The following is a 25217-nucleotide window of genomic DNA, read 5'->3' as shown; positions in this document are numbered from 1 at the left end:
CAATCGCCCAACTCTTGTTTATGCAAAGTCAAAATTTACTCTCCAAGACGCGTTCGACGTTATTTATCACCAGGTAATTTCATCATTTTGGAAATGGCAGCTACTTTATTAGTCATCTGCGTCACAATTTTTCACTGATTTTGGGGCTCATTTTGTTGAAACTCAAGCACGCTTCCAACAGGCCTGTGAACCCTTCCTGCTTACAGAGCAATACTAAAAAACTTCTCCCATATCACATTTCAACCTTAAGCTCGGAAATTCAAGACACCTCTTCCTATTTCATTGCGTGCGTGAAGACAAGAAACTCAATCGTGTCAAATTACCATCTACTTGAGGTAAATACAGCTCACTTTGATTTCGTCTCGACGGGCGATAGATTGTTGTCGAAGTCCATTACTCGTCGCTTTTAAGATTCCACCGACTGTATATCCAACTGACTTGCCATTATTGAGCTCCATAAGGGTATATTTTGCTTAAGGATCCACTAAAACGCCATTCGTGTTACATGACTTTCGACACCATTGCAGGCTTAGTTAATGATTCTACTGTGTCCACCAGAGAAATCTACGCAGTTCCACTACCCTCTCGATCCTAAGAAAATACGCGCAGAAGGCTCTATGCACTAAGACACCACTTACCAGGGGAGTGTCAGGCAAGACGTTTACCGACATGGAAAAAAATACTAAATAAAAAAACGGATATCTACCTATTTTCCAACTGGGTTTGCCATAGGGCAACCCAGTAAAAAAGAAAAGGAAATCTTAAAAGGAACACACTTGCCCCCGTTCCATATTTTGATTGAGGAAGTTTGCTCTGCACCTTTAAAGCAGAAAATTCTCCCAGGTTTTTCCACCCAAAAAGCGCCCCAGGAATCGCACTGGGCTTGCAACGGTTTGTGATTGGATGTTGGCACAGAGAGAAGGGTTGTGGAAACTTCACAATAGATCGTTTTCACGTGACGTCATCATTTTCTAAAATCGAAAACTAAAGAGCCACGAAAGTTTTTATCCTCATCAGGCATAAGAGGCGGTAAATTTGTATCCATTTACAATTTTAAAGCTCAATAGCGTGCTTCGTTTGCAAACCAGAGCATTTTGAGTTTCTGAGTTATAGCCGTGCGTGACACGAGGCGACGATTGAGTTTATTGAGAAATATATATTTATATCATGGTTTCACGCCCTTTTAGAATTTAAAGCATTAGGAAAAGTGCTTAAGTAAATAGCTGTCTGTTCAGTACAGATGATCACTCGCCTAGATAGCCAAAGTAAGTAACAGATGTTGACACTATTTTCCGGCCGCCATATTGGTGCACCACAGATGTGCACCAACATGGCGTTTTCATACTGGGCTCTGTAAATTTCTGCGAAACATTTCGACGAATATCTGAAGTTTGGGGAAACGCACGTTCCTAAAACTTGGAGAAGTGTCTTCTTCATTTATCTTCTACAATATCACAAATTCTTGACTTTTTCCACTGGATGGTTTTCGATTTATTTTTTTTATTGCGTGACAGTGAAAACGATCTATAATTACATGATGCAACAGTTTTGTCCGCCATTTTGCATTGGCCCGCCGCAAAGACCCTGGGAACGAGATAGGTTTGAATGATCGGTTTGAGATTCGCGAGGGCGATCAATGTATGTGCTCTTCCTCTCTTTTTCCCTTGTTGGACGACCAGAATTGGATCTTTGCGATTCCTTAACATTTTGTGCGGGTGAAATAGCACTCATTACACCAAATAAACGCAGTAAGCATTGACGAAATCCGGAAGAAAGGGCAACGACAATTCAGGTGAGAACGTCGTCCACGGGAATCAGCATTCGCCACAAAGATACACGCTAGTGGCATGATTCAACCTCAGACAGTCTCCGAAAGGGTTAATCGGTAAAGACTTCATGACAAAAATAGACCTTCTTCTGTCCGAACGGCGGGTCTAATTTGCAGGTCGCAGGTTGCAGGTCGCGGGTTGCAGGTCATTGTTTCACCAATACAGAAAGTATCCTAAACATTCTTAAAAGCTAACCTTAGACCTAATTAGGCCTAAACAAACGTTTTTAGGCCGAAGGTTAGCTTTCATGAATGTTTAGGATACTTCCTGTATTAGTGAAACAATGACCTGCAACCCTCGACCTGCGACCTGCAAATTAGACCCGCCGCTGGCCAAACAGCTACATTTAGCGAATGGGCGGGAAGATTCAAAAGATTCGAAAAGCAAAAGACTGCCGGAGGAGTTTTCGGTATGTCGTCATCTTACTGATACAAACCTGATTTAACTTGAAATGGCCAAAAATTATTTTTAAATTTGGTTCCCTTGTTCCTCCAGCTTTTTGCTCTCTAAAATTGTTTATGTCGCCATGTTCCCTAAGACATTTTGTCATTTTTCCTCTGTTCCCCAGTTCAAAATAGCCATCTTCCCTCGTTCCCGAAAACGCCAAGGAGGGCCTCAGCACAGTCATTACTTTTGCAGACCTACTCCCTTAGTAGTTTCACTCTATATTGTATTACGGCCATTTAAGGCAATAACAATAATAACGAATAGGGAATTAATACATGTCTATGGATCTCTGTATACCCAGCCCCTTCTTCGCCACTTGCAGATGCCTTGTTCTTCAAACGATGCCACTGCAACAGCACAATAGTGGCCGGTTATTCTGTAGTTACTCCCTTGTCACCTGTATACCTACATGTACCTTCACTGGTTTCTTATGTCCAAACAATGTCACATGTTCAGTAATGTGAAGCCCTTTATACCAAATCATAAAATATTGAACCAATAAGTCAATAACTGCACAGCATATATTCGGCTGTATTCCACATTGCTTGTACAGGGTGATATGTAACTATTTCCTATGACATGGTATACAAGCTTTCTCACTTGTTACTTGTCACTTGCTTGTTTGCATGTACATGTATGTGAGCCTAAACAACAAAAAATATTCAATTGTATTGTGGGGTATTCCATAGTAGACTACTCAAAAGCATTTGCATTACTAGCGTTTTTCATGAAACATTATAAAGCTACCGGTAAAATTGCCCGCTTGTAAGAACACTTATTACCGCCTGCAAATGCTCAGAAGTCGTTTATCCTTTGCAGAACGTCCAACATTAACCAATTGCTTTACCGGTTTGAACAGGTGCCATACCTGTTGCGCTGAAAACTAAATGTAGGGAGAACCCTGTACATGTACTGTTATGTAGTAGAGCTAGCCATCTAAATATACCAATCATGTTGTGATGCAGTTAATATTGCAATTTCTCCCACCAAAACCTCAAATTTTATTTGATGAGTACTTAATCTAATTCATAACAATACACAAAAAGCCATCTTGAAGAACTTTTATATCTCAAAACGTTTGTTTTAAGGGACAATATTTGGCATGATTGCTCCTCAGGTGGAAATCTTATTAAGATCTTACTAAGATTCTTAATAAGTTTCTTAAGAACTTGAGCTCTTACTTTGTTCCTTAACTAAGAATCTTACAAGATCTTACAAGATTCTTATACAAGATTTTGTAAGATTCTTAAGAAGATTCTTACAAGATCTTATGAGAATCGTGTAAGAATCTTATAAGATCTTAGACAAGTTCTTAGATAAGATCTTGTAAGAATCCTGTAAGATTCTATCTAAGATCTTACAAGATTCTTACACGATCTTTTAAGAATCTCTTTTTAAGAATGTTACATTGATCTTACAAGATTCTTTTTTAAGACTGTTACAAGATATTGTAAGCTGTTGTGGGGCTAAGATCTTCCAAGAATCTTTTTCCTGATCTTACAAGATCCTTCAGGAATCTTGGGCAATATATTGCAAGATTACCAGCGATAAACTTATAAATTTTGGGGGCTTTCTGCAGGTACAAGAAAGCAAGTTGTATTTTTGGTCACTTGGAATTAGTCTTTATTTGGAGTTGTTTTGTTTTACATAATCTGTGCTCCAGTAACTGCAAAAAGAAGCAAATCTTGCAGGCTTCTCATTAGTAAATTCGCACAACTAGCAATATTTTTACAAATCCAACAATGATGCTGTCTTGTGGTGTCATTATCTGCAAATTAAAGTCAACTCCCAATAACTTCAATCCTTGTTCACTATTAATGTAATCACTTTAGTTTCCCTTCAGGTCTTTATCTGTTGTCATAGCCGCCAGTCTCTCCACAAATTATTATCCCTTCTAATGCTACCTTACAAAGAAATGCTGCACAATTTATTATTTTTTTGTGTATTATTTTTTATTGAACAGCAAAAAGCAAAACTAAGTACATGAACTGTTTTATTCTTCAAACATAGTGCAATTTTCAATATCATAAGAACAACATTAATACATTGCAAAAAGAAAAGACTTGGAAGTGATAGACTGAATGCACTACATGTAAGTGCTTCAGGACCCCTAACAAACATGAAAACAAGCCTTTTTTCCACTAATCTGAGCTGAAATATTACTGGTAATTCGGGTCACACTAAAGTCTGACCTGAATTACCCATAATATTTCAATTCGAGTTCAAGGTTAGTCAAAAAGAGGCTTGCGGTGTTTTCATGCTTAAGAGGGGTCCTGAGGTATTCTATCCCTTCCAAAAAACCTTGTTTTACTATAATTCACACTCCTTTTGTGAAAGAAGGGATCATAGAATAAAGTGGGATTCTCGTATCTAATTTCTTGTTGATAAGTTCTGCTTTCTACTTTGATGTTTTTTTTTAATGATCGCAAAAGAAGAGTGAACTTAGAATGAAACTGGGCAAAATTCCAACCAAAAAAAGGTGTATTTTCAGGCCAAGTTAATTAATTGCTTTATAAGCTATTTCTAAGATTTATTGACATATTTTACATCTTGAATCTAAACACTTCTGATTCAGTGATAGCCTTAACTGTCTCCGTTTTTTCTAAAATTACACTTCCCCAATGTTATCTTTTATTGCTCCTGTATAAAAAACATAAGGAAATAATGAATAGTCAACCGGACTATGCAGCTTAGCTTTTCCACTATCAAAAACGTTGATTGGTTTAAGGCAACAGTTTTAATGTTGAAACTATGTGGGTTAGGCATTAAGCTAAAAACAGTATAATTTTTATGGTATATTGGAATGATGTTTTAGACTAAATTGAAAGTTTTCCTTGTGTGTGTTCGAATTTACAAAGTAATGCTAAATAGAAAATACTACCAGTATTTTAACTCAATTTTGCTTTCTATGTTACTTCATACTTAATTCACTAAGTTAATTGATACTCAATCCTCCCTTTTAAGTTATTGTATTGTAGACTTACAATAATTATTGTTAAAATTTTTGGTTTTGGTATAGGATATTAGTCTTCAAGTTGGCTTCAGCAGATACCAATATATGGAAAGTAAAGAAAAGTTATTTCTTACTTGCAGAATTTAATTGAATTCTAGTGATCTGGAAGCTAAAGTGCAAAAGCTTTAAATTAAAAGAAAGCATGATTTTCATTGTCACGTCCAGAGTTGATCCAGTTGATCAATGTCTGAAAAGCAGATTTTTGCACAGCTACCTATCTTTGTCCAAAAGGTCAATAAATTATCTCAACATAAAGTTACACGTAGTACATGTACATGTTGATGCACTGAGTGCCATAGTAATAAGCAGCATTAATCAAAAAGGACACTGTGGGAGAGCTCTTAAATCATATGTGCTGTGGAAACGTTCTCCAATCATTTAGTCATTTGCTTAACCTTTTGTATTATCAAGCTGCGGAATTGTTTAAATTTTTAATTTATCTACTGGGTGATTAATACAGGCATAAATTGGATGTGTGAAAAATATTTGAATACTAAATCGTAAATTTTAGAGACAGTCCAGAATCAAAAATTAACAGTATCCTCTCAAAGTTACAGCTTACCTCTTGTAAAGGAGTTGATATCAACATTTCCTTGTTTTGGCTCAGCGCTTTTCACGCGTAAAACAACCAAAATACAAGCTTGAATCATCGCTTGATCAACCGCCTCCTGATCAACCGCCGAATTTCTTCTTCTTTCTTGTGACTGCTGACCAACATTTCCAACTTGACTCGATTTCTTGCACTCACGAACGGAAATTGAACAAGATTTATGGCGGACTCGCTGTGTTTTAAACCTTTTATTGAAGGCCAAAATAGTGACTTCCTGTAATAAGAGGCTAAGTTCCTCAGAATTTTAAGTCCATCGTGAGCCCCCGCTGGCCAACCTTTTGGCTACCAGAAATTCCAATACTTCCAACCTGGGGATATGCCAAGAAATCCCAAAAGTAGTAGAATAGTAGGTAAAATAGTGTAAATTTGAAGTATAGACTCTGTTGGTCACACATTATTATGAAAATCAAGCTGTTTCAGTAGGATTTTCCAGTAATTTTTTATCTTTGACTTTTCTTTCATGTTTTTTTTTTTGAAACCGTCCACACACTCCTTAACCAAGTACTGTTTGAAGAAAGTCCTTGTCTCGGTCATCTTCAAAGAATAAAATTGTTGTGAGAGAAAAAGGTTATAAATTCTTGCAACATCTTGACAAAGATCATGCACAATATTGTAGGGTGTGTACTAAGATCTTGTAAGATCTTCACTAAGATCTTACATGTACCTGTATGTAAAATCATTACTTAGACTTGCAAGATCGATCATTGCTAAGATCTTAGTTAAGATCCTTACTACATCTTGTAAGATTTTTAAGATCTTTACTAATACATGTATCTTGTAAAATGTTTACTAAGATCTTTTGTAAGATCTTAATGAAGAAAGATCTTGTAAGATTTTTACTAAGATCTTGTAAGATCTTTTATGGTAAGATCATGTTAGATGGTCCTAAGATCTTGTAAGATTTTGTTAAGATCTTACAAGATCTTAAAATTTCAACAACATTAAATTTTGGAAGAAAATTTGATGAGCAAATGTAATAAGATCTTATTAAGATCAAAGATCTTAAACAAGATCTTACTAAGATTTTCATCTTAACACCCATCTTACAAGATTCTTACAAGATCTTACAAGCTCTTAATAAGATTTCCACCTGGGCCCACTGTTTTAATTGGATATGGGAAATTTCACAAACTAGCGCTTTATGCCCAGGCATCCTCAAAAAAAGAGCAAATTTATGAGTGAAATGCAAAATTGTTTTGACTTGTACCTTTCAAACACTAATTCAGACATTATCAATAAGGAATTATGAAAAATTCAACAATAAATAATTATTATTGATTTTATTACATGTACAAAATACAAGTTTCTTGCGACAATTCCTTTAGCTTCATTATTCAGTTTCACTTACACAGAAACATTGCTTATGAATGGCAAAGTGATTTGTTACATCATTCTTCGAAAATAATATTATGAAATTATATAAATTGATTGATTGACTGGTGTGAATCTTTTCCAGGGCCTACATGTACCTCAACCAGAAGATGCAGTGCTAAAGGAAATTGAGCATTGAAATTTAAGTGGAGAGAATTTCCTGAGATGCAAGAAACAGACAGTGCTGATTGCAAATTGTGATGCAATTGTGAATAATTATTGATGTCTTTGTGTCAAAACTTGGGAGGGTAGAGGTTTCATTGCCATTCTGGATATACCTTGTGAACATTATTAGGTCAAACTGTTTTAACTGGGTCAAGTGAATTTGTTCCAGACATCAGGTAATTGTGGAAGAGTCGAGTGCCCTCACATTGAACTGGGTGAATACAAGGGAGAGATATTCAGTGCAACAATCAGTGACTTCTCTGTTCATATACTGTAAGTTTTTTGACAAAAACCAATAAAGGTTTCACTGTCCCTTGAGTCTGAGGAAATTTTTTAGTCATCGTTCAGTGGCAAATACATCAAACACAAGTGATATCATTCTCTCTAATAAACACATCTGCATGTGGCAACAATGATTTAAAGATCAATGTAATATCAGGACTACTCAATTACATGCAGTAAAATTGTTTTAGGAAACTCTGTAGTATTTTCCATTTGAACTGGTGGGTGGCACATCTCATACAGCTCTATGGCACTTGAATAGTGGATCTAACCATGCAGTTAGTTTTGTTATATTTCTTATCTGAACTGGCGGGTGGCACGCCTCATACAGTTCGATGTAACTTAAAAAGTAGGTCTAATCATGCAGTTTACTTCTTTTAGTATGCTATGTAGTATTTCCCGTCTGAACTGATGGGTGGCACACCTCATACAGTTTGATGTAACTTGAAACGTAGGTCTAACCATGCAGTTAATTTGTTAAAATATGCTATGCAGTACTTTTTATGTGAACTGGCGGGTGGCACGGGTGGTACAGTTCAATGTAACTTGAAAAGTAGGTGTAACCATGCATGTATTTCATCCCGTTAACTTGTTTTAGTATGCTTGTATTACCCATCTGAACTGGCGGTTGGCACACCTCATACAGTTCGATGTAACTTGTAAATTCGGTCTAACCATGCAGTTAATTTGTCATAGTATACTAATTTGTAGTATTTTTCATCTGAACTGGCGGGTGGCACACCTCATACGGTTCGATGTAACTTGTAAAGTAGGTCTAACTATGCAGTAAATTTGTTATAGTATACTAATTTATAGTATTTTACATCTAAACTGGCGGGTGGCACACCTCATACAGTTCGATGTAACTTGTAAATTCGGTCTAACCATGCAGTTAATTTGTCATAGTATACTAATTTGTAGTATTTTTCATCTGAACTGACATCTCATACAGTTCGATGTACCTTGAAAGGTAGATCTAACCATGCAGTTAATTTGTTATAGTATGCTATGTAGTATTTTGGCGGGTGACATGCCTCATACAGTTCAATGTAACTTGTAAAGTAGGTCTAACCATGCAGGTAATCCATGCGGTTAATTTGTTGTAGTATGCTAGTATTACCAATCTGAACTGGCGGGTGGCACACCTCATACAGTTCAATGTACCGTGAAAAGTAGGTATAACCATGCAGGTAATCCATGCGGTTAATTTGTTTTAGTGTGCTAGTATCAGGGTTCTTCTTATCAGGCGGTAATGGTAAAATTTACCGCTTGTAAGAGCACTTATTTCCGCTTGCAAACGCTCAGAAGTCGCTTATCCTTTGCAGAACGTCCAACATTAACCAACTGCTTTACCGGTTTGAAAAGGTGCCATACCTGTTGCGCTGAAAATTAGGAAGAACCCTGTAGTATTACCTAACTGAACTGGCGGGTGAACTGTAAATCCGGAGATAAACCACACCCTGACTTTAGCAGCTCAAAGTTAGGGAAAAAAGTTTTTTGACAGAAAACAAAAGAAATCCAAAGTCTAGTCTTTAGAAGTCAAGTTCATCCACTGTTCATCGAACGTTAACTCACTATTCACTAATATTGAAACAGAAAATACTTTTCTGTAATTTTAGCACTTTAATGTAATGAACATCGTTATTACCAACTTTGACATATGATTGATCTTTTTCTGGTATTTGTTGACAGGAATTTCTTCAACACAGTTTTCCCATAGATTTTTGCATTACAACAAGAACATGAGCGGAACGTTTGTAGTTTAGTACATGTAACTAGGCATAAAATTGGATGCAAAGATGGAAAACTGGCCACCAGAGGCAGCCTTTTTCAGATCTTCCTGTAAATAAGCGCCACCCATTTCTAACAACTATTTTGGGGAAAAGGTGTGTCTTATCTGCAAGTGTTTATGGTAATTGTATTTGTTTGTTTTTTTTGCAGAACCCAAGGCTATTTTTGTTCTATCCTATGCAATTACATGCCCTCAAGGTTTCTTGATAGGGACATCGAAACCAACTTCATTCTTATGTGTACTTTGATATATACAATTCTTGATTAAATCTCTGCTTGCTTGCCACTAGTACGAAATGATGGGCCAGACTTGTCATTTCATTACATTCAAACCTTCAAATTGGTAGTTCTTTTCTAGATTCTGATGAAATTTATCAGAAAAGTGAACAAAAGTTACGAATTGACTGCTCTGGCTGGACACTTTTGTGGGACTCTAGGAAACTAGTGCACAAGGTGATTATAGCGAGATATGATGTAAGGAAATAATTCTCAATTATTAGATGGCACACATCTGTATAATCACCTACATGTACAGTGTACATGTACTTAATATAGGCACTGTGTTTTTATATACTTAAATGAAACATGTATTATATCTGTAAATGTATATAGAAATATTTTGAGGAAGCAATGTTATGTACTTATTGACTGAGTAGGAGGGCCAGAGGTCAGGGACTAAAGACCATGTGCAGCGAGGTCTGTGTGCCATGACCGAGGGCCAAATATTTTCCCCTTCAGCCAAACCTAAACTCAGTCAATAAGCATTATATCATAATTTTATGATTCCTATTCTTCTTTGTTTCTTGTTTTTGAGCCTAGATAAAGTTGAGAATTTCTTCCTCTCCAAGGACATACAATCCAGGTCAAAAGACTTTGGGACACCTGTCAAAATTTTGGGCAAAGAGTAGAGAATTTGCTGTACATGCTTCCATTGTTACATGTATATGAGCAATGCGTGTTCTTCTTTTGCTTCCTTTTTTTTGCACCCCCCCCCCCCCTCCCCAACAGACAGTGTTGAAACATGCAAGCGATCGACGAACGGATCCTGATTTCGGAGGCCGTCAAAAATCAACATTGTAATGGGGAGAGGGGGCAAAAGCGGGAATTGTCCCAAGACTTTTGACCAGGATTGTAGATTTGTTTTGTTCGCTTTGATAAACAGGTCATTAGGATATTTGTTTGGCTTGCTTTTGTTTTATCAGATTTGCTTGAACTTTCAAATGTGTACCTAGCAGGGCCTGATGGCTTTTTTCCAGACTGCATAGGGCCCTCATACAGGAATTTTTTCATATGGTTTTGCCATCAAAATGCTCGTGGGGCCACACGTCATAAAAATTATAATAATTTATAATATTATTGTTTGTAGCATGTATATTTATTCGTGCGACCGCCATTAGTCTCTTTCAGGTTTCACAAAGAATTGCATCGATATTGATAACAGCCCTATTATTTTTATCTGCAAGCTAAAAAACATAGTGACATAAGTGTTGTAAAAGTTACAAAATAATTAATTAAATTGGAGGTTACTATTCTCAAAGGCCAATCTTACAGTAAGGAAGCCTCAGTGATCCTGTTGGGAAAAGAACTGTTTTCTAAAAAAAAGTTATTACAAAATATGAAATGACGGTTATATCCAAAGATAACCTTGTTATTGTTGTGTGAAAATTTATAGTGTATACAGAGAGTACATATAGGTTTAGAGTGTTACTATGATCAAACCGTTGTAGTTTTCAGAATTTTGTCACTTTCAAAAATTTTGCAAATTCAGTAGAGATTATAATCATAATTCATTGCATTTTGTGTTTCTGGTGGGATATTTTTTCAGATTGAGAAATCAGTAAAATTTGCACATTATGAACTCAAAATGACGTCACCCACTCAAATCAATAATTCAATGAGGTGAACTACTGTGTTTGTACCCCTTTTTGACCATAGGGATTAAGCAGAATTGGCTGATATCAAAGATGGTTAGGTAGTGATTCAGTGTAAGAACAACAGTTACTAAAGACTCACTGATATGTTTACATTTATCCCAATTTAATTCCATAGATATATATTTCTTCCTTATTTGTATTGAATTTATAGTAAGAATTTTATTCATATACATGTACTTACTGTAGATTCTATTGAGAGTATTATGTAAAATATATGTAATTGGGGTAACATAAGCCAGATTTTTATACTAATTTAATAATAATGAAATGCCTTGCATATATTTAATTCCTTATTTTGATGAATTTGTATTGGTTATCATATAGTGATGAGTGAATTTAGGAAATAATTTCACACATGCTTTGTCCAAAATCAAATAATTTCATAAGCCTTAAGGTGGTTCTATACAGTTTTTTTGGCGCGCGAGGAATAGGTAAGAATGGCGCGAGCGCGCGAGTATTTAAGGGAAAAGTAAAAACAAAAATCCTATCCTTTTTGTCCCGAAAAATGTGTTTAAAAATACACTTCTTTCGTCTTCTCCTGACATGGTTAAACTGAGGAGCCAATTCGCAGTACTTATCGCGCCAACAGATAGAGAAGACGGTCGTTATCGTACGCGAAGGAAGTCGCAGAGTGGTCACGGTGTACTTTTTATGGTTAGAGGCTTCGCTTTTAGTTCCTTGGGCGATGAAACACCGAAAACAGCTGGAATGTCTGCAAAGGCGCAACTGACACCGGAAAAACAACCATCATTGCGTGACGAAAAGGGGCGGTTTTCACGAAAGAAACCAACTCGAAGGGGAATTACTGATGACAGGACTCGTGGGATAAAGGAGTGGAGGGCGAAGAGGAAATTACAGTTTCAAGAAATGGTCGAGGATTGGTCCCCACCGAAGGAAAGACAAACCCGTTTAAGTCAGGTGTGGTTTAAAATCTTGTTTTCGGTATACATGACACCAAGCAATTCGCCTAAAAGTTTTAAGACAAGTGCTTCATCAAGACTTTATTTGCTCTGAAATAGTTCTCAATTCGAACTTTTGTATTATACCACAGGTAGCTCATAGCTAATTATCTCGTCAACATGATTATACCTGAACATTTGGACAATTAATTTTAAAATTCCAACAAATGTTCTGTTACAGTTACAAGCTAATATAATATAATTACCATTAAAACATCTGGATCTTTATCAGAAACAAGCAAGAAGGAAAATTGCATTCCTCATGGAAGTAGAATCATGGACTTGGATGTTTTGAGAAGTTAATGGAAATGTTGTCAGCACTGTTGAGCAGGTGAGAAGAAACATTTTCTGCTCAAAGAAAATCAACACTAAAGAAAAGTCAAAATGAATTCTAAGTTTTATGGCAAGTACACTCGACGTTGAGACTATAAAATTAACAGGGTTCCAAGAAACAATTATGAGGTTGATAAGCCTCATGAAATAAGTCTTCCAAACATTACAAAACTTGTCATGTGCAATTAGCCATAAATAGTCAGGGATTGGTTGTTAAATATCTGGGGAAGTTCTGAAAACCTCACCCTTACCCTAAACTAAGTGTCCCACAATTGTAAGTCTATTGGTAGCATCAAAAATGTTTTTGGTAAATTTGGAACCAACAAGCAGTTTTAAATTGTCCACAGACCACAAATTGCATTCACTGCATTTGCGAAATTTTGTTAGTTTTTGCGAAAATTTACTTGTGCTCATTTTTTCCAAATTAAGAGAGAAGACACACTGCCACAACAAAGTATCAGATTTCCCTGAGTATCAATATTGCCACTTCATTTTCAGCCAACTTGTCGTTGTGGAACATAAAAGCAGGAAAAAAAAATATGGGTTAGCCTCAGTGTTCTCAGTTATCTGTGCAGTGTGTGGTCAATGTTGTCAAGACCTCCAGTGAACACAAGAGTGGTCAAAGAGGTCCTCCTAGTCCCGATGTTAATTCAAGAGTTGTTCTTGGGTGTCTTCATATAGGAATCGGTGAAACCCACCTAACTAATTTACTGTGTACATTAAATATTACCTCAATGAATCCAGTAACTTTCAAAAGTAGAGAAAATGAGATTGGGCTTGCAGTAGAGCAAGTAACAAAGAAAACTTGCAAAACTGCAATGTCAGACGAAAGAAATGCTGCCATCCAAAAGGTGTAAAAGTAGATGACCAAAGCTGCAAAAAATATCGTCTGCTCATATGACATGGGTTGGCAAAAACGGGGAAAGGGGTATAACTCGTCAACCGGTCATGCTGCAGTCATGGGTTTAACCTATGGGAAGGTAATGGATTATACTACAAGAACAAAATTCTCCAGGGTTTGCACAAATGCTAAAAAACTGGAAAAGAAGCCAAGCAACACAATTGTTGACTCAATCATACAGCATCATCAAATGCAATGGAGCCTATGGCAGCAGTCCATTTGTTTACTGAAAGCCTAAATTCTCATGTCAAACTATCTGTTTATGTCAGGGATGGAGACTCCACAACAGCTGCACATATAAAGAGAAGGTCCCTTATTCTGTAGAAAAGTGGACAGACATTGTGCATGCCAAAAGATCACTAACTACAAGGTTGTATAACCTAAGCCAACAGAAAGTTATCAACTACTTGATCAAATGTTTTACTTATAGCGTGTCTCAAAATAAGGGAAATCCATCAGCCCTTCAAAAATCCTTACAAAGCATTCTACCACATTCGTTTGCAATGAATCCTGGTGTGGTGCCAAAAAAGACCCTACTAACTATAAACACTTTGACTTACCCTATGGCAAAGATCTCTATGGCGATGACTTAAGGAGAGCTCTGGAGAAAACTTTTGATGAATATTGTACTGACATAGTAGTTGCAAAGTTATCACCTGGGGCAAATTCGCAGAGAAATGAGGCCCTAAACAGTGTTATAGGCTCAAAAAACCCCAAAATTAGATACTATGGTGCAAGTGAAAGTAATGACTTCAGAGTGGCCTGTGGCATCTCGCAAATAAACCTATCAGTACATTAGCCAAACACTTGAGAGCCTCAATATTGAACCTGGTATACACTGTATCAGCTTCATTGAAAGGATGGATCACAAGTCTACCCAAGACAAACTAAGAAAAAACAGCATTAATTTAAAACGCCAAAGAGCTCAACTACGTAAGCAGACGTTAAATCTTGATGGTCAAAAACAAGCTAAGAAAGGGAACACATACCAAAGTGGAATAGGACTTTACCTGGATCCAAACAATTCTACCAAACTGATCCAAGAATCTGACATCATCGATTTGAAAATTTCAAGTGAGGAGCTGAAAAGTTTGAAACATGCATTCCTAAATTAACGACCTGACCAGTGGCGGAGAAATTTCCCTATGACAGAAACAACGCTTACAATTTCGTCATTTACGATATTGAAACAAACATGTCTGGAGAAACTGCAGAAATATGTCAACTCTCAGCAGTTGATCAATCAGGTTTGCACTGTTTCAACGAGTATATATTGCCTTTGAGGGATGTAGATATTCATGCTACTAGGGTAAATGGTTGAAGTATCCGAACAGTCAGAGGCGTCAGGACCCTGTTCAAAGACAATCAACCAGTCGAAACTGTGTCACTTGGACAGTCATTGGAAAATTTTCTAACCTACTTAGAGAAAACTGTCAGGCGTGTTAAAAGCGATAATAATATTCATACGGTTTTAATCGGGCACAACTCTCAGGTTTTCGATACGCCAACCCTTCTTCGTCAAGGTGGACATCAACTTTGTGAAAAACTTTCCTGTCTTAACGTGTTCTTTTCTGATACTCTCCCAGTGATGAAGAACGTGGTGAAACGTAAACATTCCTCTCTGGTCTTATCGGATGGTTCAGACACTTTTCCATGAACCATTCCCCGCACACGATGCAATGGAGGATGTTAGAGTTTTAAGAAGAATAGTCTTTGACTCCCGATTGAACATTTTAGAGGACATGTTGACAGCAAATATGTCAACAACACAGTACGCCGAAAACGACATGAAATACCTTGATCGTCGCTGGAACTCCTGCAGACGATCCGAGGAACTCTTTATCATCCAACAAACGCGGAATTTCCCATCAAGCAACAGATTGCTGAAAAAATAGCCGGAAGTGGCATTTCATATCGAGATCTTAAGAATGTTTTCGAGAAGTTTGGAGCAAAAGGGCTTATTGGCGTATTGTCTCTGCCTCCATCTTCAACAACTAGTAATGCCCACTATTTTAGCCAAGATCGTTGAACACTTCAAAGCAGCGGAGGAAGCCACAAGTTAAAACGCATTTCCATAAGTATTACAACACTTAGGTATACTTTTCCCCGAAGTGAGGGAAAATAAGCTTCTACTTCTCGACTAATTTTCAACTAGCACGTGCGAAGAGTGCAAAGAAAGCGAAAGGAGAGCATGCGCAATGCCGTAACGTGAAGAATTTCTATTTTGATGACGTCACTAAAAACAAGGGTTTTGAGTGATCTAAAAACGCATCTGGGGCGCGTTCCAGGCGGTGAATTTTTTTGAAAATTGGCACATGGATAGGCTTTTTCTTTCGCTCGCTGTTAGGAACGTCCTCGGAGACCCAGGGGCAGACGCGGAGGCAAGGGGAAGTCTAAACGGGCAAAAGAAAATGGCGACAAAGAAAAGCATAGTAGGGCGAGAAGAGCCCCTGGCGACACGCTCTTACCAGACCAGTTCCAAACAGCAGGGGTAGTTCTCAATTCTGATTTGTGCCAGAAATTCTTTGTGTTTTTCTGCCCAATCAGAGGTCGGCAGGCCGTGAAGTCGTTTCGTGTCTTCTTACACGGAAATCACTTGATCGCCATACTCGCCTCGTTCGTTTGGCAAGGTTTTGCTCGAGGAGAAAGTCTCAATCACAGCACAAAATGTACAGGAAATCGTTCGGATTATCGGCAGAGAAATACGCTTGACCTTTTGCAAGTATCGTTACAGTCACGTATTTCCAAGTGTGCGAGGTTTTTGTAAAGATGTCCTCCCAGTTTCACCTAAGATAGCAGTGATTAAATTTGATCTGACAATTGAATTATTTTTATTCTTGTTCCTTTTCCTAGCCGAGGTATTTCTAGATTTCTTGCATCAATTGCTGTGGTTGAAACTTTGTTAATCTCGAGAGCAAACGTTTGCTTCTGAATGCTGCCAAAGTAAAAGCTGATGTGTTCTTTTTAAATAGCCTTGCAAAGGGCAATACCCAGGCTGTGCAAATATGCTGGCAATTCCTTTGAGATAATTTTACTTGGATAATGGACAATAATCTGAATTAAAGACAGTTGCAAAGAACATAGGAAAGAGACTGAATATTTTATGAGCACCGTAAGTTGGTTTGTCATTAATGTTTTAAAGCAACATTAATTTTGCTCTAATTATAAGGAAAGCCTTGTTTGCTATTTCATATTTCATACAAAAGTGTGCTGTGTGTTAGACAGTAATAACAACAACAGAGTCCTGAGGTTTCTAAAACAATGCTTAAAGAAATCTTCTCCAATAGTAAAATGAGTTTGGATCCAGGTAGTACATAGTATTCTGAGTTGTACCTCTTAACCTTGACATTTTTCTTTTCAGCAAAGATCCCAAAAATGTGACAACTTTTAATAATTAATTCACATTCTTTCAGTATTTTTTATTAGTTTATCAGCTTTATTGGACACATCAGAATAAGTAGCACAATATTTAAGTTTAGGGAAACAAAATAGAACTACAAAAAATGAACCATTATTAACTGATTTGATCTGCTATTTGATATTTCCCACAAAAAGAAAGCATACTCTTTCAGTAGTACAAGTACGTACCTGGACAACGTTGAACAATAATAATAATAATAATAATAATAATAATAATAATTATTATTATTATTATTATTATTATTATTATTATTATTATTATTATTGTTGTTCAACTGTGTCTAGCGGCTTGGGTTTTGAAATCAGCATAAATATCATACTCAAAATGCTATATGTCACTGCTACATAATCTAGATAGACAAATCTTTGAAGGAAAAGAGCACTCTACAGGATGACAGAAATGTGGTCACAGATAAAAAGATAAATTATTTTCTCAATTTGAGGAAGCTTGAAAGGATTTTCCACTCTTAATAGTCGTGTGTTTAATGGAAAAAGATTACTCCAATCCTTACAAAAGGGCAACTGCAACAGCTTCATCTCTCTATCTCTATATTTCTTTGTGCCATAAGGCACATAAGGCTTTGACATTTTCTTTCCATCCACTTCGGTTTGCTGCTAAAGCTCTGACAGTCGTCCATGATTGCCACCCAGCTACTCGCCTTTCGTCTTCAACCATTCTCCTCCATGTTGTTTTTGGTCGACCTGGTCTCCTCCTCCCCTCTGGCCTCCACTCCAATGCTGTAACACAGTGCTCCTCTCTGTTCTTCCTCAATATATGCCCGATCCAATTCCATCTTCGGCGTCTGATCTCATCACTCGTTCTGTTCACTCCTGTGGTCTCCTGGATTTGTTGGTGCGAGATGGTCCGTGGCCATCTTATTCACAGTATGCGTTTCATGCATTTGTATTGAAAAGCGTCCAGCTACTTTGCTTCTGTTTTCGTAAGTTTCCAAGCTTCGCAGCCATATATCAAAACTGCTCTGACAATTGTTTTGAACAATTGAACTTTCGTCTTCCTGCTAATTTCGTTACAGTCCCAAATTCTTCGCAACCTGTAGAAAGTTTGTCTGGCTTTACTCAGTCTCGCAACAGCTTCATACATGTGTAGTACTATTGTGAGGCAATGTTTTAAAGGGTGTTTGCTGGGTCCCAACTCTTGGTATGGTAATGGTACAGTGCTACTCAAAGACCCTCTTAAACTTGGTTTTTGAAAAGTATCTCGAAAACCAATTCAGTGAGCAGTATTTTGTTTTTTTAGATTTCGAAATCATATCACAATTCCCTCACCCAGTAGATCATGTGAGAAAGAACTAAACTGAAGTAGAGTTCAAAATATTTATGAAAAAGCTGAAAGATGAAAAAACTTCACTGCATAATTTTTGAAGATTCCCTTTAAGAATGCAAAAGAACGCTTCTCACTTGTTTCCAAACAAATCAGGGAAGGACACTGGACGAACTTTTGAGATAAACCTGACCAAATCTAACAAACTCTATTTCCGGTTGTATAATCTTGATTCATTATCCTTCAGAGTGGCTCAGGTGGAGTGTGTGGCAGCTCGGTTGAACACCTGTTCTAAGCCTCCTAAAGAATAAGGATGTGGCATCCTGTGTAGTAAGTTAAACTAAGTAATTCACAATAAACTTGAAACTTAAGGATATGCCATTGCAACGATGGCAAATTTTATTTTCTAGTACACTGTCAGTGTAATAAAACATGTGTTTTTACATCGACATACATGCAGTGTGTGTATGTATACATAAGTATCGGAAATGTGCATACCTTGACGAATGTTTCTTTGCTTGATTTGGGAAAGCAGTGGCAACCTGATTTTGGTGTTTGGGTGCTTTCCTCATGGTGATTTCTTAACTCACCAGGACAAGACACCACCGAGGATGGTGGAATTTGCTTAATTGGTACATTTTTAAAGGGAGTTGTATAACATTTTTTCTTGTCAAAGTGACAAGAAATTTTTGCATCCCCTTGGCTCGATTTCAAAGGAGAAAGGGGGTGTCTTCTATTCAACAAGTGGTTCGCTGAAATATCAAATGTGACCTTTTTTTTTCCAGATTGATTTTACCCTTTCCACCCTTTCCACGAGAAAGACCAGCGATCATGTGCCTGGTCTTTTAATTTTGATCGAAAACTTCTTGAAGTATTCTCAAAAATTCCCCATAAGGTTTCGCTTTCTCTTTTTGTTAATAAAAACGTAAGAACGCACTCGACAACAGTCGTCAACTGTTTCTTTCGGGTGGCTCATCGTGAACAATATCGTGAAGAGACGAGCTCGATAGCGTTGAATTTGGCGAGCATTAAAATAAAGTCGTGTTACATGCTGTTTGCTCGACATACCACTGTGGCCCGTGCGATCAAGAGTTTCTCGATATTAGCAAAGTTTCTGCCACAGCAATTCATGTAAGAAATCTAGAAATACCTCGAATAGGAAAAGGGGACAGAATCAAAATAATTCAATTGTTAGATCAAAATTAATCACTGCTATCTTAGGTGAAACGGGGAGGAAATCTTTACAAAAACCTCGCACACTTAGAAATACGCGACTGTAACGATACCTGCGAAAGGTCCAGCATATTTCTCTGCCGATAATCCGAACGATTTCCTGTACATTATGTGATGTGATTGAGACTTTCTCCTCGAGCAAAACCTTGCCAAACGAACGAGGCGAGTATGGCGATCAAGTGATTTCCGTGTAAGAAGACACGAAACGACTTCACGGCCTGCTGACCTCTGATTGGGCAGAAAAACACAAAGAATTTCTGGCACAAATCAGAATTGAGAACTACCCCTGCTGTTTGGAACTGGTCTGTTAAGAGCGTGTCGCCAGGGGCTCTTTTCGCCATACTATGCTTTTCTTTGTCGCCATTTTCTTTTGCCCGTTTAGACTTCCCCTTGCCTCCGCGATCTGCCCCTGGGTCTACTTTTTTTTGCATACATTAATGTAATACGCCTCAAAAACGAAAATTGCGAATTCCTCCAAAAATTACGTACAGATTTTCTTGTAGCTTTGTCAGTTGAAACTCCTTGGAAGTGCAATCTGTTACCCCAAAAACAAAGAAAATTCACCGAGTAGAAACCTAGAAACACCGACTAGAACTCAGGTAGGTTACAAAAACAAGCGAAGTATTTTTATCAGTAGTTGCCATAGCAACGACATTTAGGTCTGAAAGAATCTTCCACATGTAGTCTAAGGCTGTAGGTTTTTATTTTTGACCTTCTACCGAGTGCTATGTGATAAACATTTGCAATGGAAAAATTATTGATGCTGTTGTAATATCCAAACCTTTGAGAAATACTGTTTAGAGCTACCTTAAGGCAAGAAAAATTATTTGATTTAGGACAAAACGAAAGTGGAATTATTCCCTAATTTCACGAGTATACATTGTACCATTTCATAAGCTATAAATTATGGGTGACAAATCACGTTCATAGGGCGTGGGTTTTTTCAAATCTGAAGACCATTTTGGCACTGTAGAAAAAGTTCCCATTGTAACTGATGTTGTTAGTTGAATTACTTAATTGTACTTATTGCAAGAATTTAATTGTACACTTAGATTCTATTGAAAGTAATATAAACAAATGATTATTAATTTTTTAGATTTGACATAAAAAAAATATGCATTCACAAACTCTAGAGCTTGTCCTTTTTTTTGACGTAAAATCGACCAACCTTTCATGCATTTCACTTTTTATTAACATTTCCTGGCTTACGTCAGGTTTTAAATGCTATTTTTTACAGAGATATTGCAAACATTTTGCTGAGATTTTGTGCCCTAAAACACCAACATTTTAAAAACATTTCACATACTTTACCCCTCCAGTTTTACAGACATTCTATTGACATTTACGGCCTTCTGTCAGGTTTTAAATACTTAAATTACAGAGATATTGTGAACAATTTGCTAAGATTTTGTGCACTAAAACACCAACATTTTAAAAACATTTCACATTTTTGTAGACATTTTATAGACATTTCATGCATTCTTCTCACTCACTTTTTACAGAGATAACACTGAGATTTTATATGGATTGAGAGATTTTTTCTGATGTAAATTTTACAGAGAAAGCAAAGAGATTTTACAGACATTTTGTACTTATCGCATAAAATCTCTGTAAAATTTTCCTTCAATTTACATAGATTTCATTGAGAATTTGTACACATTTTATGTCATCGTAAGGTCGCAAATCTGCTAAATTTTACAGACATTTTATGGGGTTACAAAATCTCTGTAAATGTGCAAATTTACAGAGATTGTAATTTACAAAGAAAATGTGAACATTTAACAGAGATTTTATCAACTTTTTTTAAGTCTGTAAATGGTTCAAGTTTTCTAGTGAAATTGCACCGAAAAGCAATTAGGCAAACGGAGTGAAAAAACCTGTTGTTCGCTCGCATTTTAACGCAAAACAAACCAGCAAACAGATCAATTATTTCTGTCCAAAAAGAGTACAGATGATTGTTATTTAATTCCAGTTAAGAAAAAAAATTCTAGTTTCATTCCTGAACAAAGGAAAAAATAGCCTGTGTAAATCCGCCTCCTCCCCTGGAAAAAATCGGGGAGAGTGACGTCTGTGTAATGCCGACGCTAATTGTGTTCCGGAATAATTTTGCATCAATTCAGTTTCTTCCTTTCTGCTGACCAAACGGCAGTCTTGTTTGATTTTATTTTCAGAATGGCGTCCAGTGTGTCATTGAGCGTGACTTTCCAACGAGCTGTCGTTCGTATTTGCAAAACATATCCAGTATATCCAGAGCAAGAAGAATGTTTGAAAGAACTTTTGGGAGGAAAAGAAATATATATGCAAGCCTTCCTACACGATATGGAAAGTCAGTTATCTTTTATGCTGCTCCAATCGTAGCCGATCAAGTCTTCGAAAGAACACGTGGAAGCAGTAATATTGTTATCATATCTCCACTAAAAACGCTGATGGAAGATCAAGTCGCCTACCTGAAATCCCTGGGTTTGTCTGCTACTGCACTGCACGATGAACAATCCGTAGAGATCCTTAAGAAAGTGGAGAAGGGAAATTTCACTTACTTGTTTGCTTCGCCTGAGAAGATGCTGAGCGTCAACAAATGGCGCAAATTAATGTCTAGCAATGAATATCGGCGGTCTTTGGTGGCAATAGCTATCGACGAAGCACACTGCATTAGTCAGTGGGGTCTGTCTAAATCATCTAACCAGAGAGCAGTGCCCTTCAGGACATGGTATGGAAATGTAGGCGAACTTAATTCATTAACAAGCGATGTTCCCACAATCGTATTGACAGCGACTGCATCCATTGCTACCAGGCGAGACATTTTTAAGACGTTAAATTAAAAACAATGTTCTTGTCACATTGTTGATCGTAGTCCAGAAAGCCCAAATGTAAGTTTTGATGTTCAATATGATGTTCAAGAATGTGCCAGTCTCTACTATTTTTTAATTTCTGATAGAAGAGCTAAAAACCAAGAAAGTTGCTTGTAAAAGGACAATGATTTTATGTCAAACCAGAAAGCAGTGTGCTTTATGGTACTTAGTATTTCAAGCCTTGGAACTGGTTTTTTTCTAAATGGACAACCAAATCCAAAGGAAAGGTTGTTGGATGTGTTTCATGCAGGAACATCTGTGTCACTGAAAAAGCACATTTTGAGCAACATTTGTGAAGTTGGTGGCCACACCAGAGTGATTGCCTGCACTGTAGCATTCGGGATGGGGGTAAACTGTAAAGACGTACATTGAGTTGTTGTTCATTTTGGCCAATCAAGAAACAAAAAAGTTATGTGGGAGGGCTGGACGGGATGGCGAAAAAAGTACATGCTTGCTTTTACATAATGGACTTTTAGGGGCTTATTGTTCAGATGACATCAAATAGTATATTAACAGTAATGAATGTCGAAGAAGTTTCATTTACAAGCATTTTCCAGGGAATTTTCAATCTACAGTGGTAGGTTGTCAATGTTGCGACATATGTGCTAGTGCCCGTAATTGTGGAGATACATCATGTCCACAACATTCCTTGCAGGGTGTTGATGTTAGCTGTGACAACAGTGTTGCTTTACCTGAGAGTGTTAGCTCAGGTAATGAACAGGAGAAGCAAAATCTTCAAGCAGAACGTTTTGCTTACATGAAAGACTTGCTTATTTGCAACACTTCAGGTGCCGTAGCATCTTTAAACCTTATGCATGAATTTACACCATTCCATATACACCACGTACTTGACAATTGTCACAAGATCAAAACATTACACCATGCAGAGGAATTTGCTGAAATTCGGAGAAAGAAACATGGCAGAGCAATCCTTGCTGCTATAAACAAAATATTTCGTGACATTGACAGTAATGAACTTCAAACTCCAGAAACTATCGAAGAGGAGTCAGATATAATGATTGCAGAGTGGGGGGATATCAGAGATGACTTAGAGTCTTATTACATATCACAGGAAATTGAATTTGAGGATGTTGATGTTTGTATGGAAGAAGTTGATCAATCTGGTAATCAACACAGAAGCATCAGCAGTATGATTGACAATCTTTTCAGGTGACAAGGTGCAGTTGTAGAAAATCTGTAATATATCTATACGCATCCAGTGGAAGGTCAATGAAAATTCACAGGAACAGGTATGGGTCTGAAACAACACACTTTAGTGAATAACATTGAATAGAGCACTTTAAGCTTGGAATAGTCTCCCTGTTGCTACAAGGAAATCGCACTCAGTTTTATAGCTTACGAGCACAAAAGGGGCATTGTGGCGAAAGAGATCATGGGATTTCTGATTTTGGTGATTTATTTTGAATGTATATATGACTTTCATATGACATTGTGTTAATTATCAATTTAACTAGACATATTTTATTTCGTTTTTTTTCTTCCTTTTCTTACCCGATGTATATTTAATCTAAACAGCCCTGTGGGGAGAATTAATAAATACTGTATTGTATGTTGCTTGGATTCACTAATTTCTAGAACATCAAACCAAGGGACCTTATTGATGTGAAAGTCATGTCATTAGTTATCGTGCATGCCTTGCCTTTACAATGTTCTTCTTGTAATTGTTTATCCATCGAAACATGGCATTAAGGTCAAAGCCATCCAAGAGACTAGAGTCAATATCTCTGAAATGTCCATAACTACGTCCAGGAGTCAAACAAAATGCTCTTTGAGTAATCAACTCTGTAACCACTTTGTGCAAATCAGACATGGCTTCAATTTCAGAATGATGCCCTGGTCGCCGAGTAACACCACATTCACGATCAAAATTGTCAAGGGCAGGCTTTGTTATGTCAATATCATGAAAGTAGCGATCAATGGCATTGTGACTTGTTGCATTGGGGCCAATGTTTCGTTTCACCTCTTTTAGCAGTCGATTGAAAAATTCCAGCAACAAGTCTAAGGGAATGTTCTGTCCTGATACCAGTGCAGATCTGTGCCAAATAAGTTCATGTGCATCCTTTGGTGACAGCAATGCATAAATCTGAAACAACATTCCTAAAGCTTCTAGGGCATACTTTGCGCTCCCAGGGTCCTTCCTGAGGTATGGCAAAGGAAATTTCCAAGACCTTACAATTCGTTTACCATCCCCGTCCTTGATAGCATCAAAAAAATTTAACATGATCATTCCATACTCAAGTAAAGAGCCTTGGTAGTGAGACATATCATCTTTCTCTGGGAGTTCGCGTGATGTTGCATCTGAATCACCAACAGAGACAGGTATAATATGGGTTGCTTCATGATCTCTTAATCTCTTACCATTGTGTGAAAAGGTCTTACCACACCCAGGGAACTTGCATATGAACCGGCCCCTATCGTTTTGCTCCCTCAGGTCACTTGCTTCCTCTTCCAATGCAGTCAAAAGGTTGTTAAGAATGGTATCAACCTTCTCTCTTCTTATGACAAAATTGTCAATAACTTGAGTGGCAAGTTTTCTAATGTATCCCTTTTTCTCAGTATTTCCAGCATTGGGGAGGTCGGGTGGAAGAAATTCATCTGTTGGGGTGTGTTCCACATTCTTCATTCCAACTAATTGCATTGCGGCAGCTATTAGCCTGGCTTTCACTTCAAGCTCAAAGAACTTTCTGCAAGGATTAACTGCTGCATCCACATCTTCTTTCACATTCCGTCTGTTAATGAAGTTTCGGTCACTAAAAAGTGTGCACTTGTCTCCAGAT

At 37.3% G+C, this 25217-nt stretch overlaps 1 long non-coding RNA gene across 1 annotated transcript; it reads left to right on the top strand.

The window, feature by feature from the left end:
• The first annotated feature begins 1592 nt into the window (after positions 1–1592).
• LOC138015691 (uncharacterized) lies at positions 1593–22322 on the top strand. The gene is made up of 5 exons (XR_011125604.1): positions 1593–1945; positions 2150–2238; positions 7356–9603; positions 12634–12732; positions 21742–22322. It is a non-coding gene; the product is annotated as an uncharacterized lncRNA (long non-coding RNA).
• Positions 22323–25217: the final 2895 nt, after the last annotated feature.

Source organism: Montipora capricornis, chromosome 9 (genome assembly GCF_036669925.1).
Source record: "Montipora capricornis isolate CH-2021 chromosome 9, ASM3666992v2, whole genome shotgun sequence".
In the NCBI taxonomy this organism is placed as follows: Eukaryota; Metazoa; Cnidaria; class Anthozoa; order Scleractinia; family Acroporidae; genus Montipora; species Montipora capricornis.
Note: the sequence above shows the minus strand (reverse complement) of the source record. Positions and strands in the feature narration are given on the sequence as shown.